Raw genomic sequence first — 15,404 nt, forward strand, 5'->3', positions numbered from 1 at the left:
CCGCGAGATACACGCTGTACAATAAAACCTTGCTCCTCACCAGGTAAGCACTCAAAAGTTGGTAATTCTGGACATATCAAGCTCACTATTAGTCATTTATTAATAGCAATCTATGCACTTAAGGACATTTAAGCAGAACAGTCATTATAAATAAACATTTGTGCTTTATTTTAGGAACACCATTTGTAACCTCCATTAAGGTTATCAACATTAGGCAGTTATTAGTGTTCGGTCTTTGGTTCACAGGGTGAAATCCATACATACTGTCACAAAGGTAACTATTATTTGAAACGGAATGTATGAAACTAATCCATGCTAAAGGATTTTATCATTTGAAGATTAATGCACATTTGCAAGTACACCTCCTGAGGAACTGCAGAGAATGAAAAGCGTGGAAACACATGTCGAGGTTTGACACAATCACTATTAACAATCAGTGAATCTCAACTGAATCTTGATCCTTCTTTTTCTTTCCTTTTTTTGTGACATCCTATTGACCACGATGAAAACCTATGAGGTCTTCAACCTAAATAAATAGCTTAATGGTGCATATAACACAGAGTCCACTGTATCATTCAAAGAAAAGTGCAGCTTAGGACTATTCACCCATCCAAGTATGTCCTAGCACAGGCCAGTCTCTGAGCAAGTCCAGGTTGCAGCTCATCTTTCAATTTAAATCCTTAAAACTGGAGTGCGCCATTACTGCCAAAGGCTGGAAATCACTATAACATAGTTAGGCGACTGGTTTGCGCCCACTGGGCGGAGCGCATTGGACTCACCCAAAAATGCTACCTACTTGAACCAACCCTGATAACAGAGTAGTACAGACACTTGGCCCGTCTCTCTCTGCCAACCCTGTTTGCTGCACATCCACATCAGCCTTTCACACCGTCCAATGAACATAGCTGCATAGGGAGCTCAGGCTATATTCTCTCGCTGTGGACGGCTTCATATTCCTATACGTCTAATGAACATAGCTGCATAGGGAGCTCCGGCTATATTCTCTCGCTGTGGACGGCTACATATTCCTATACGTCTAATGAACATAGCTGCATAGGGAGCTCCGGCTATATTCTCTCGCTGTGGACGGCTACATATTCCTATACGTCTAATGAACATAGCTGCATAGGGAGCTCCGGCTATATTCTCTAGCTGTGGACGGCTACATATTCCTATACGTCTAATGAACATAGCTGCATAGGGAGCTCCGGCTATATTCTCTCACTGTGGACGGCTACATAGTCCTATACTTGTACAGCCTAGACCCTGTCTCACTGTGAACTAAAATAAAGTCAAGCATGACATGGCATAGAACAAACTCCTAATACTAACCTTTCTGACATTAGGGGACAAGCTCTTTTAGTTTGCCCATATGTGTTTTACCACTCCATTTATCTAGCTTCTGCCAGCCGCAACATTCACCTTTTCAAACCGTCTATTGTTGACTGAGTTAGTCACAGGATCAACTTTCTGACGTTGCAGCTGCGATAAAATGTACGACGATGCACAGGCAAATACGCCCCCAAGCCTCTAGGGTTGCTGAAGCACACTCTCCAGCCCCTCGGACATCCAACATTACAGTGTGTACTAGCCTACAATTCTCCAAACATATCTTGAAAACATAACCCAATTATAACACGACTTAAGGGCATAACCGCCTCCACACTTTTGTAGAACTATGATCCACCTAACAAACAGAAATGCACCCTTGCCATCACAACACATTGGGCCTCATTACAACTCAGGCGTTAAGGGTTAACGCCACCGTTAACCCTCAACGCCTGATTCTGATTTTAACGCCTGCTTTTAGCAGGCGTTAAAATCCATGGCGCTAACCTGCCATGGTGCTAATTACGCCGCCGTAATTTACGGCGGCGTAATTAGCGCCTTCCCCACTCCCATTATGCCCTATGGGGCAAAAATGTGAATGGGGAAGGGAAGATGGGAAATGGGGATTTACCGCCCCACTCACCTTGGAATGGGGCGGTAAATCCGCCATCCACCATGGTCTCACAAGTCAGGTAACCATAGCCAACGGAGTTTACACCATGGTGGTAAAGTTGGTGCACTTAGCACCAAGGTTGTAATGAGGCCCATTCTCCCACTCTACATCCCTCCCTTCCTGTGTTTGTAGCATCTATTTCCCACTTATCCACCCTTTTATTCCCCTGGTTAATTTTCTTTCTGCCAGCAGACTAAGGTCTGAAGAGCCCTGGCGGATGCACAATACCCCAATCCACAGGGTTACGCACTGTAAAACTAATATGGCGGTCATTTGGCACAGCATAAAAGCATATTAACATAACACAACAAAACAGCGAAACAGTCTACAGCACCACCATCTTTCACATGTGCCTTAAATCAACACAGCTGGGTTCCATTAGGCTAAGTGAAGAAAGACGCAGACGTGGCAATGCCAGGAGCGCGTCCTTACCCGGAGCAGTCAGAATCTGAAGAGTCGCACGTAGAGCCTGTCCCGGCTTCCTCGATGGTGAAGACGACCCTTGGACCCTGCTCCAACTCTGCCGCTTTGCCATATTCATTTGCAGCGGACTGCCGGTGCATCAGGGGCGGGAGATGCGGCGCCCCGGAGAAGCGCCTCTTTATGGCACTGAGGGGGGGCATTAAGCTGCACGTGTTGAGATCAAAGGTTTCTCGTGACCTCTAAAAGTGAGAAGGATACATCATGTTAGTGCTTTCTAATGATGTAATAGTTAAAACACTAGACAATAAAAGAACATGGCACATCCTCATACATGACTACGAAAAAAACACTACAAATCAAACAGTGCAAAAACAATTATCTATCCTTATTTACAATTTTGTGCTGTAAATAACTATACAGAAAGAACGTTTTGAAGAAAAAAGAAATCAGGTCTGCAATGCAACCTGCGCTGCTGCATTGATGCCCCATTGCAGTAATGTCAGAACGTGTTTCTTGTAGTGATCTTCTTCAGGGGAAATTAAACTGAAACCCTGATTTACTCTCCCTGGGGCATTTCATCAATAATGTGACCAAACTTAATTCAGGAACACACACTGATGCCTTCCTAAACATAATGTATTAGCATGAACAGTGTTAATTTGTTAGCAGATGTGACAAACAGGACGGTTTTGGTGGCAACAATGGTTGTTGCTTTAATGGAACACATTGGTGCATATATCATTGAGTTTGGACAGATACCAGGCAGCTATGCATAGCATACATTGGCAGTAACCTGTAAGATAAAGAACATGTTCTGAAGTTCTAGGCTTGCATTTAGGCTAATTTGCATAACCACAAGGCTTTGGTCATGTGGCTCGGAACAGGAGGTGAACTTCCAGTGGTGGCTCTTGGTTGGCTCTGTGGCATGTGTGACTTTGATCAAATGGCTTATTCTACGTTGAGAGACCCTCCAGGAAATTGTGGCTTGAAACTGAAAAGGTTGCAGCATAAAAATGCAAATGTTGTGACACAAACTTTGTGACACCATTTTTGATTATTGCAGCACGTTCTTATTGACTGAAGGATCCAAGAGAGCCGGGTGTAAGCGAGCCTGGTTGCAAGAAAGAGGCAGCATATGGGAAGCTGCAGGAGAGCAAGGTTGTCATCATTGGGCACATTTGCATTTTGTCTATTTTTTCAATGGAAAAGAAAATGTCTCAGATAACACAGGCATACGAGAACAATGTTTGGTTTGCCTTCCACTTTTGGTTGCAAAGCACCTTCACCTTTTTCACTCACCAACACTTCTCACACTCATCAATTTTCCTTGAAAACTTAAAGCCACAAACCTCTCACTCAGTCAGTCATGTGCATACTCACTATCCCTGTCATACTGCCAACTCACAATTCACACACCCGTAGTCCTTACCACACTCCAAACTCACAAGGCCCCCCGATTCTCTTCTGGCCCACTGCTCCCTCTCTGCTTTCTTGTCCACCACTTTCCCTTTGGTCCACTGCTCTCTCTTTGCTTTCCTGTCCACCACTTCCCATTTGGCCCACTGCTCCCTCCCTGCTTTCTTGTCCACCACTTCCCCTTTGGTCCACTGCTCTCTCTTTGCTTTCTTGTCCACCACTTCCCATTTGGCCCACTGCTCCCTCTCTACTTTCTTGTCCACCACTTCCCCGTTGATCCACTGCTCTCTCTTTGCTTTCTTGTCCACCACTTCCCATTTGGCCCAATGATCCATCTCTGCTTTCTTGTCCACCACTTCCCCTTGGGCCCACGGCTCTCTTGTTGCTTTTATGCCTACCGCTCCTCTTCTGGCCACTACTCACTCTCTCTTGTCTTGCCTACTATTCCCCCTCTGGCCCACTGAATGAGAATCTGAATATGAGAAAATATGTTTCATTGGCAGTTAAATTTCTGGCTGCCTTACAATAATACCATGGAAGCAATGGCATCAGCATTAACCAAAGCCCTACCACACTTATTACCTTAATCACACCCATTTTAGTCACCCAATATATTTCTTCTTCAATCCCTGCTGTATGGCAAATTAAGATGTCTCTCCATTGACTGTTGACTCTCAGACATAGGCGTCCTCTCCAGCTCCCCAACTGTCTCAAATCAAGCTCCTTGTTCATTTGCTGCTGTGTTCCAAATCTACATGTCACTGCATTTACTGTTGAGGTCCAAATTTAGATGTTTCTCCATTAATCCAGGTACCCCAAGTTTGAGCGTTTTATCACTGGCTGCAGTTTTTCAACTCAAGTTGTCTCTGCATTTATTGTTGAGCCCCAGGTTTAGGCATTTCTCCAGGTACCCGAAATGGGGGTGTTTTATCATTGACAGCTGTGTTTCGAATCTGGGTGTCGCTGCATTTACTGTTGAGTCCTGGGTTTAAGCGTGCGCCCATGAGAAGGACTTGGGAGTGGGCCGGACTCGAGTGGAGTGCTGGGAGGAGGAGAACAATCTAAATGGGAGGGGGATTTAGTTGTGCCCTTCCCTATATAGTGTAAAACAGGAAACATGGGAGAGAGATGGGTCTGACTTAATTGGAACTGGCAGAGCCTTAGAGGAAAATGGGGAGAGAGAGGTGTCCCGATCGGAACTGATGGACCGTGGGGTGAAGGGAGCATCTCCGCCCCTGGCAGGGCCCAAGGGGTTGGTGGTTGCTGCATGCCGGGGTCTGCTAGGGGGAAAGGGATATGGGCAACACTTGGTCTGCACACTGTGGTAAATGTAGCACTCCAGAAAATATGACAGGGGAGGAGACATTGGCGACAATCAAAACAGTGAGCGTGGGAAAGGGTACCACCACTAACCAACCCTACTAAAAAACTCACCCTTCTACATACACCTCTCAAACTCAACTAAACACAACCATACCCCTACAGCACAACAAACCGCACTCACTTTACTACACCACAACAATGAAACAAACCACACACAGCCTTGCACAACAGCACATGATGGCTACCAACTGAAAATCATACCTACGCTCAGTGAACAGTGCAAACCGAACTGAAACTGCCAACAGCACATCACAGCTCCCTTGCTCTTTTCACCCGCTCAGCTCAACTTATTTACACCCCCCTCACCCTCTTGCTTTACAGATCCACCAGAGCACCAATCGACCACACAAGTGCACAGTATAAGAACATTTAACATAACATAACATAACATAACATAACATAACATGGAGGTAGGAGGAAATTCAGAGAGAATGAAGAGAGTAAAAGTGGGGGGTGTAGGAGATAAGAGGGGAAGTTGGTGAGACTAATGCCTATTTCAGAGATTTTGCTAATAGCAAATAGGCAAATTCATTGGCAGAGAAAGAGAGAAGATAATGGTGAGTGGACAAGGGTGACAAGCATGAACTGGAGAGTCCTGGATAACATGTGGGAATGAATGTAGATAGGTGAGATGATATTGGTTCAGTAGCAGGAATTGGCAGGGTTGATGGTAGAGGTAAGTGTGCAATAGGATTCCGGGTTTGCAACTAGGAGAGCCAGGTAACAGTACTTTTCACCAGTGACAAATGTTTGGTCTGAGTAGCTCTGATCACATCACTGGTACTCTGCCATTACTACAGTGGTTGGCTGTCAATCAATGCAAAGATATCACACTCCTATGCCTCACCATCAGACATGTGTGCAGTTGCACTGGGGGTGTTCCAAGTGCCACATGGAATTACCAATAAACAATATTAGACCCAAAAACCTTGATACACTCAAAGAATATGGCAAAGTAGAACTTTATTATCAGCTCAAATAAAGCAGGGAAACCTGGCGAACAAACTGCAGCTCACTCACTCTCGTCTACATTTCGATTACACAAAGGCTGTACACCTCGATGTACGTCAGCTATGACGTCATCCTACGTGGCAAACAGTAAACACCTATCGAAAGGAGGGACTGGTTAAGGGAACATATATACCTATACTTTATTTAGGTGTTTATAACTTAATTGGCTGCCCCTTATCTGGTAGACACACCTTGAAATACCTCTAAATATGTATAATAAAGATTAATAGTAGATAAACAGCAGCAGATTGGCCCTGCAACACTGTAGGATAAACTGTTACATGTGTCCACAGTACGAACGCTCGGCAATCGAACCGGAGATCAATTTTGAACAGCTACCATTGGAAACTCCCATGCTTTATACCTGGGGTCATTCTTACAAACAGCCACTCCTAATTCCAAAATGTGATAACCATATCCATCTACACCAGCCAATTGAAACGGGCCACTCAAGCACCATTGTAGAACAAAAACAAATACCATCAGTTCAACTGATCTTCTTTCTTTGAACCACTCTCAATTCAATGTCTAAAGAAAGACCTGAAGATCCGCCATACACCAGGCGGTGAAACACGTGTTGGGTATTTGAACTTGCATTTTTTGAGACCAACTGAATTTTGTGATGCAACAATGTTTAAATACTACATTGAACTGGGATGCAATTAATTGGTTGGAACTAAAACCAAACCTGTGAAGCAACAGTACCTATATAGTAAACGAATTTGCCTTTTTTTGCATATTTAAATTCTGTGACGCAACAGTGTTTGCTTTGTTTTCAATTTATAATTTCAACCATTTCCTGTTTGGAATAAAATCAAGGCTAAGACTATAGAACCAACATCTGGCACATCTTTATTTTTGAAAAAGTTTTTGAAACTACCATTTGAAGTATATACATTTTTTTCTGCTAAACTGGAAACATAGTTCCTTTTTTTTCTCTGCAGAGCGCGAAAATTCCTTTAAAGTCTAAACATTCAAATACGTTTATTCACTTCCCCTTACAGTCTAGGGGTAATAGACTTTAGTTTAGCTGACCTGCATATATTTTATATGGACATATTGAGGAGCGCCGGAATCAGCCGAAGACTGTTTCTATCAAGTGTAAACTGTTACATGGGCTGTCATGATTGGGCAGCATTCTTTCCCAACCTTGCACATTTGCCTCGTTAACAGCACATAAGCAAAATGAAACCCAGGTGCAGGGAACAATGTCAGACCACTGTCCACTTTGGTCAAGTAGCCTACCATCTCTAATCAGTTAGGCCCTAAGCCAAGGCCTCTTCTCTGTGGTTGACCTTGCTGACTGTTCTCTTCCTTGGGACTTTTAATTAATTTATGTTATGTATTTATTGTGCATTTGTAAAGCACGTATACATCAAGTTCATTGTGTTTTAAAGCATCCACAGGGCAAAGGGAGAGATCATGGGAATGAAAATCAAATAACAATGAAAGAGGCAGACCTACGTGGCCTTGTGAGCATTCCGAACATACAAAAGCAGACAGAGAGAGAAGGGTTGAGGGAGTGTGGGGATAATTGCTAAATATATCAGGAGGGAAGTGCTAAGGGGTGAGCATCTGTAAGTGCCTATGTGAGTGGTCAGCTGCTAATAAATAAAGAAGTGCAGGCATGTGGTGGCATAGGCCAGTGGATGCCACCACAAGACAAGTGCTGGGAGTGGGTGGAGGCTGAAGGCAATTGGGGGTGGGAGGCCAGGGCCCAAAAGGACACATAAGGGCCCTGGTGACCAATCATAGCAACTGTGGGGTTTAGCAGAGGAGAAATGAAGGGAAGGAGGAGGTGAAAAGGAAAGTCTCTAGGAGCTTCCAGATTTGAGAAGATCCGGCTCAAGTCGAAGAGGAGGGGGGAGGCTCTTCCATAGGAGGGAGCCTGCTGAGGAAAGAGATTGACCACCAGCTTGCAGTTTAGTGAAGCGCTTTACACACAGAGAGTTGGCGCTGGAGGAGCATAGCATAGCATGCTCCCTGGCCCCAGACAGCCTTATGCATGATGCAGAGGGATTTCAATTTGGTCTTTGCAGCACCCAGGAGCCACTGGAGAGATTTTAGGGCTGGAGAGATGTGGTCCCTGGGCATGAGGCCAAAGAAAAGCCTTGCAGCCCTATTCTGGATTAGCTGGAGGAGTCGTAAAGAAAAAGAGGGTAGATTAAGTAAAATGCTATTAGTCTAGCCTCAAGAGAACCAGAGCTCTAGAAACATTGAGCCTCTGGGGGAAAGTGAGGAAAGGAAGAATTCCTTTGAGGAGGTGGAGTTGAACATGGGGCTTCTTGGCAAGGACCTGAATGCGAGGAAGGAAGGAAAGAGAAGAGTCGAAGATAACGCCAAAGTTTCTGGCGTCATATGGAGGAGATGGGGGAGACCATATAGAAGATGGCCAGAGTGAGGGGAAGAAAAAGGGAGCAGGAGTCCCAAAAGGAAGGATTTCAGGCTTGCTGCCGTTGTGTCACAGATCATTGAAAGTACACAAGGACTGGATGGCAGATAGGCAGTTAGGAATGATAAAGAAAGTAAGGAGAGGCTCAGAGGAAAGTTTGAAGAAGAGATTTGCGTCATCTGCATAACACTGAAAGTAAGGGGAGAAGGTGGAAATGAGGTGTACAAGCAGAGCAAGATAGGTGTTAAAGAGGTAGGGAGAAAGATTGGAGCCCTTGGCACACCGCAGGTGGAAATAGAAGTGGGGGAGGAGAAGGAGCACTAAATAACCAGGGACGGATGGTCATTGAGGAAGGAGGTCAGTCAATCCACTGCCCGCTCCGAGATACCTAGGATATTGTGGACAATTATATGAGGATGGAGTGGTTGACCGTATCAGCCACAGAGGAGAGATCAAGTAGAATGAGAACGGTGGATAGTTGTAATCAAGGCAAGCAGTTCCTCGCGGATGTTCCGAAGATTAGTTTCCATGCCTCTGAATGCTCAGAATCCAGATTGATGGTCGTGGAAGCAACCGACAAGTTCAGTGTGCTGGGTCAGTTGGGGGAAGACCAGCTTCTCCAAGAGTTTCCAAAGGAAGAGGGTGATAGCTCAGGGGCAACGTGCATGCCTTGGAATCAACATGACATGAATCACCACAGGTTCGATCCCTGGGACCGCGCTTAGAAACCCCTGGGTATTAAGCACGTTATAAATAACCTATGATATCGTATCATATGGGGCGGTAGTTGGCTGGACAAGAGAGGTCTGCAGAAGGTCTTTTCAGAAGATGGCGCACTAAGGAATGCGGGAGGGGGAGAAAGATCCAGTAGCAAAAGAGTGGTTGCAGAAATCAGTAAGAGCAGGGGTAAGAGAGACAATATTGTCCTTAATGGTTCTAGAGGAGCAGGGGGAAAACTGTTTGGAGGAGACCTTCATGGAGCTGACAACTCTGGTGACCTCATCAGGTGTAATAGGAGAGAAGGTGTAGAGAAAGGTAGAGGAAAGATGGGAGGACGTAGGAGGCACGGGGTGGGAAGAGGGGAGAGGGAGAAGGGGAGAAGGACGCAAGGGTGCTCAGGATGTCCTGAATTTTTGTAGTGTAGTGTGTGGCCAATGCATTGCAGAGGTCCTGGGAGGGAAGAGGTGAGGAGGAGAATGCGGAAGGGTTGGTTAGTTTCCTGCAGATTTTAAAGAGTTCAGCTGTGTTGTTGGATGCACCAGTGATGTGAGCCTGGATTTGAGACCTTTTCTTGGTGTGGATGGAAAGTCTGTACTGCCATTCGAGCAGGCGACAGGCCAGTTTGTCATAGGATGAGCCTGAGGTCTGCAACTTCTGTTCCCTAGCTCTGCACGTGCATTTCAAGGCGCAAGTTCGGAGTCGTACAAGGTGTTATGTAAGTGACTTCAATCCAGCAATCCAACTAAGTCAATGCCTAGTCTGGGATGCCCAATGGAAGCCCTTATTAATATATTTTTATGTCAAAGTCTTTGAATCTGGATGATAAACCCTTATATAATGCCCCTCTCTTTGAATCCCCCTGACCTCACTGAGCCAAGAAGTAAGTTTGTTTTGCAAATTAAAAGATTTATTTGAGGAATAAAACAATATATATATCACACTTTTATGTATAAATTAATATTTGATAGCACACTTATGAATATAATAGTGATCAACAAAGGATAATATTACAATAGCACAATTATTTAATCACTTAGGAGTTGGTATAGAAAGAATAAGGTAGCAGAGAATACTTTGTATGGTTTCAAGGAAATGCAAGATGGGAAAGAATGCAACACAGAAATAAACTTGATATGAATTCAACAAGAGATAATATGATCACTTTTTCCCCCTGTGACTACTCACTCCTCCCTTATGCAATATGAAGAGATGGAATTGAGAGCACACAGGTTTCAAGAATACAATCAAATGCAGTTCAGTTCCAGTTCCCCCCAGCAAGTTTAGAGAAACAGGGGTGATTTTAAAACACAGGCCAAATGCTTTTAAATGCGATTGCAATTAAGTGAAAATATGCTAAACATGATTTTTATTCGCTAAAGGAGATTCAGGGTAGGTGATAGTTACTTTAGATTGGTACAGGTGAACACTAGAAACGATTCATGAATGATTAACAGTTTGAAAACGAAATTCAGCAGCTGCAAGCAAAAGACAGCAATTTTGACAGGTGGTGAAATGGAGCTAATTTTTCAATTCATGGCACTTTACGCATGTGTATATCACGATTACGGAAAAACTATAAGGAGTTGGAATGTTGTTTGGGGTTTGTTGGAAAGCTGAGGATCTTAGCTTTAAAATGACAGTCTCGATTCTAGGACGTGTGGTTCAAAAGATACTGACATTTTTGTGGACCTAGATTTTCAGAATGACAGATGGCGCTTTTACAGATTTTGTTGGGTGTCCTGACCCACGTTTGAGCTATTATGCTGCAACATTTGGTGCTGTGGGCTTAGAAAATCCAAGATGGCCAAAAAGCCCACATGTGCGCCAGAATCTAGGAGAACCACGCAGTTTGTGCACACAAAAATGGTTGCCTAACTTGCCACCCACCAGTGCGAGCAGGATGGGCCGGGGTGCCATGAGTGAAATGTGTGCCAAAGGAAAAACCGCACTTTAAAATCACCTTTTGTTTCTCTGAATACCAGCTCAAAATTCCTATTTTCAAACATTGCAACACATCCAAAAATCTCACTGAACACCAGCGGACATCTGGCAGAATGAAGTATGTGTGCATACTAAATCTGGGAAGTTGAAGAGCCCCAAAACAATGTTCATAACAAGACTGGCTGAGCTCTGCAGGTCTGCAGCAGCCTAACTGACACTGGATTGAAAACTACCAAAAATCGAAAATGTTTAAATTAACTGAGTGACCTACTTTGAGTGTCACATAGTTTGTCACTGTTAAAATGTCATAGTTTTGAACTTAGAATCAGCATTCTAGCTGCATGTGTAAAAATTGTTAGTTTATTTGAATGCAGAAAACTGGGTAACTAGAAGTGACATTGGCTGGGGCCTGGCTTAAGGAACTGAATTCTGCCTGACATCTACCCCCACAGGAGTTAAAACCTGCTCAGCCACTCTTCCCCTTGCCAAAAGGAGTTGTCACCTCTCTGATTAGATTAGGGGTGGAGCAACTACAGGGAGTTGAACAAAGGCCTGTCCTGGGCCCAGGCAGAGGGTTTATTGGGGGGAGGCCATAAATGGCTTCCTCTTGAACAATGGGCCTTCCAGGGCCCAGGCAGATGGTTTATTAGGGGGACCGTAAAATAGCTTCCTCTTGGCAGAAGCTGGGAGGGGCAGGGTCTCTGAGCTTGGCAGAAACTGGATAAACTGGTTTCTCCACCATGTGACCTGGGAAGACACACCCCTGTTGGCCAGAATATGATTTTAAGAAAGATGTATAACTCACAGTGCGGACTTGTCAAAATTATTTAAATGATACCATAATTCTTGTGAATTTTCTGTGCACGTTTTAAGACGCGTTGGGAATTTGTGTGATGTTCTGGGGCAAAACCCTGCTTTTTATGTATACTACAGACTCTGTGTTTAAGCTAGAGACATGGGAGTTTACTGGAGTATGTATGGACAGGCCGTGTACATGTGTATAAATCTGGAGAAAAATCCGATGTTGCAAAACCCACTAAAAAGCACCAAATGTTGCCATTTCTGAATGCAAGCCCCCAGGAAGAGCACAGTTTGAACAGGGCCTCATGTGATATGTGATGGGTGCATGTAATTTCAAACCACTGTGTATCTATGAAATATGTCTTTAGGTCAAATATAGATTGTGTGTAATTTGACAGGGGAGTGTCCTTTCTGCAAGCCATTAAATGACATCGCTCTGACACTCCACTTCTTTTCCCCAATCAAGAGAGAAAGGAAAGCTTGACCAATGGGCAGTTGAGAGAGGGGCTGGCTAGTGATGCTGCACACACACCCACTTTCAAAAGACATAAAAAGAGCCACTGGAAGCTAGAGAGGACATTCAATTCCATTTGCTGCAACGCGCTCTGCCGGACCATACAACATCCAGAAGATCCCAGATTCAACACTTAGACTTTAAAACTCCAAAGAACTTGATTCAGAACTCAAAGCAAGGGCCTAAACCCACAAACTGAGAACTCTTCTCAGTAGGCCTCAGCATCCAGCAAACCTAACAGCGGTAGCAGCATCCAGGAGCCGTGCAGATCAGCACTGGGTCCAGAGAAAGCTCTGCAGAAAGATCCCGAAGCAGTGCTGTACCCAGAGAAAGCAGAGCAGTATCCAGAACCAGAGGCCAGAGATCCAGAGTGACCCAGACCGCTGTTAGCAGAACCAGAGAGCTGACCCAGATCACTGTGAAGTGCCGAGACCAGAACCGGAGTCCAGTCCAAAACCTGACCAGATCCGTGGCGAGGCCTAATTCAAAAATATATTGTGAGTACCTAGCAGAACTGTGCAGAACCAATCTCTTAGTTAAAATAATATAATTCAATCTATTTAATCTAACCAGAACTGCCTCCTAACTGTCACCTGTCATTTGCAAAGCTGTCACCTGTCATTTTCTAGCTGCAAGCTGTAACCTGTCGCTTTGAACTTTTAAAATTTCAAATCCGAAAAAATACCTTTATTTAATCGTCCGTATCTCTGGAACCGTTTGGGCTAGGAACTTGGTTTGACTTGCTACTCCGTATACTTTTGCCGTAATCACGATTCTCGCACTCGCGAATTTTCCCGCGATTTGCGATTTGGTTAAAAATCCAGCCACGTGTAACCATCAGCAGTCATCTCTTTCCTTGCTAAAAATTAGTTTGCCTCTTAAGAACCATCCTAGATCCTTGCTAAAGTGATCCTGAACTCATCCCAAGTATATTTCACTCACCCTGAACCTCCTAAAGGGAATTAAAACCATTTTCAGCATATTCCTCACTTCATTGCCAGCACATATAAAAGCATTGTGGGCCTGTGTTTCAAACTTCTGTAGTCTAAGCTTGCTGGGGTGAACTGAATTACATTTGATTGCATTTCTGAGAACTGTGTGCTTTCCTTCCATTTCCTTGCATTGCATAAAGGGGGGGAGTGGATTGCCAGAGAAAAGTGATTACATTGTTTTGTTGAAATCATATTGAGTATTTTCTGTATTGCATTTTCATTCAACATTGCATCCATCTGAACTTATATAAAGCATTCTCTACCACCTTATTCTTCTGTTCCTATTCACAAGTGTGCTAGTGCCAGACTATCCATTATTGATTACTGCTCGGATTAAGTGTGATATTCAATTATTAATTCATTATAAAAGTGTGATATATATATATATATTGTTTAAATTCTCAAATAAACATTTTAAACTTGCAAAACAGAACTACTTCTTGGCTCAGTGGGGTCAGGGGGATTCCAAGAGAGGGGTGTTATATAGGGGTAGTCATCCGGAACTCATGAACTGGACATAAAGATATATCAATAAGGGTTTCCATTCAGTATCCCAGACTAGGCATTGACTTAGCTGTAGTGCTGGATTGAATCCTCTTACAAATTGGGGGCTCGAGCTGGACGTCTGGGTTAGATCTATCACTTGTGCAGATTAATACAGTGTGCCAGCTGACCAGATACACATATCCGGTCGGATCACCGCGCTGTGTTACGCTGTAAAGCACTCCTCAAAGGAACGCTCTAAGGAAAAGGTCTGTTTTGCAAAAATAAAATACAAACTTCTGTAAGTCAGGAAGGAACTCAAATTCCACAATGACAACCTTGGTAGATATGAAAATAGCCAGAGAACACTTCTTACATAAGCTATTTGTGAGAGGTGAGTGGACTCATCAGGACCAAACGGTCTGGTTGCAGGCAATCGCGCAACAGGTCACTGAAACAGGGTCAGATACATGGGGAGATCAGGGTCCCCTACATGTGGCCCTGAGTGAACTATATATGGCCCCTAAGGCCAAGGATGAGCACCACAAGATTGCCAGGGTAGCGGCATATTTATATTTACATATGGGAGCCATGCAGGACAAATGTGCTGAAGGCCAAGATCTGGCGAGTAGGCAACTGCTGGCATTACAGAAGGCCCAATCTGATCTGGACTCTTCTGAGCAGAGGCTGCACAGAAGCCAGGAGTCCGAAAATGAGAGTAGGCAGTCCATCATTAAAATAAAGGAGGATATGGATGTGCTGCAACAGGAAAAGGCGGACCAGGATACCAGATTTCTGGCCTTGCAGAAGGAGTACCAAGAAGGTTTGGACTCCCTACCGCAGAGCCAGAAAAAGCTGGAGCAACAGTTAGACTTCAATAGGACATGTGCTGAGCAGGTAGTCACCCTGCAAAGCCACCTAGATAGGGAGAAGGCAGAGAGCAATAAACTGATTTTGAAAGACCTGGATACCCAGGCAGAGTTTGACCAGGAGTGCCAGAAAACTGGTGCCTTCCAAAGGCAAAGGGACGACCTGGTGGCACAGATGCAGGCTCTTAGTCAGGAAAGGGATACCTTAGGCCAGGAAGTCTGCCACTTAAAAAGGAAAATGGAAGAAAATCACGTGGCCCTCCAGGGACTGGGTGACCTCCAAAAAGAACACCAGAACTTGTTAGAGCACACCAGGAGGGTGGAGGATGCTCTGGCAAGAAAGGAGCAGGCCAATAGGGACACAGCTCAGGAGGTAACCCTCCTGCAGCAGAGACTGGCCCAGTACTCCAGGACCAATCAGGAGGCACAGAGAGAAAATGAGGCTCTCTGTCAGCAC

The 15,404-nt window shown here is 44.4% G+C and overlaps 1 long non-coding RNA gene across 2 annotated transcripts in view; it reads right to left on the reverse strand.

Moving 5' to 3' along the window:
• Positions 1–2,440: 2,440 nt before the first annotated feature.
• Positions 2,441–15,404, reverse strand: part of LOC138572374 (uncharacterized) — a 1,436,154-nt gene continuing 1,423,190 nt past the window's right edge. For both annotated transcript variants that reach the window (XR_011303902.1, XR_011303904.1), the window contains one exon: positions 2,441–2,664. This is a non-coding gene — a long non-coding RNA (uncharacterized lncRNA). The remainder of the gene's footprint in view (positions 2,665–15,404) is intronic.

This window comes from Ambystoma mexicanum, chromosome 1p (genome assembly GCF_040938575.1).
Source record: "Ambystoma mexicanum isolate Mex_15411 chromosome 1p, UKY_AmexF1_1, whole genome shotgun sequence".
In the NCBI taxonomy this organism is placed as follows: Eukaryota; Metazoa; Chordata; class Amphibia; order Caudata; family Ambystomatidae; genus Ambystoma; species Ambystoma mexicanum.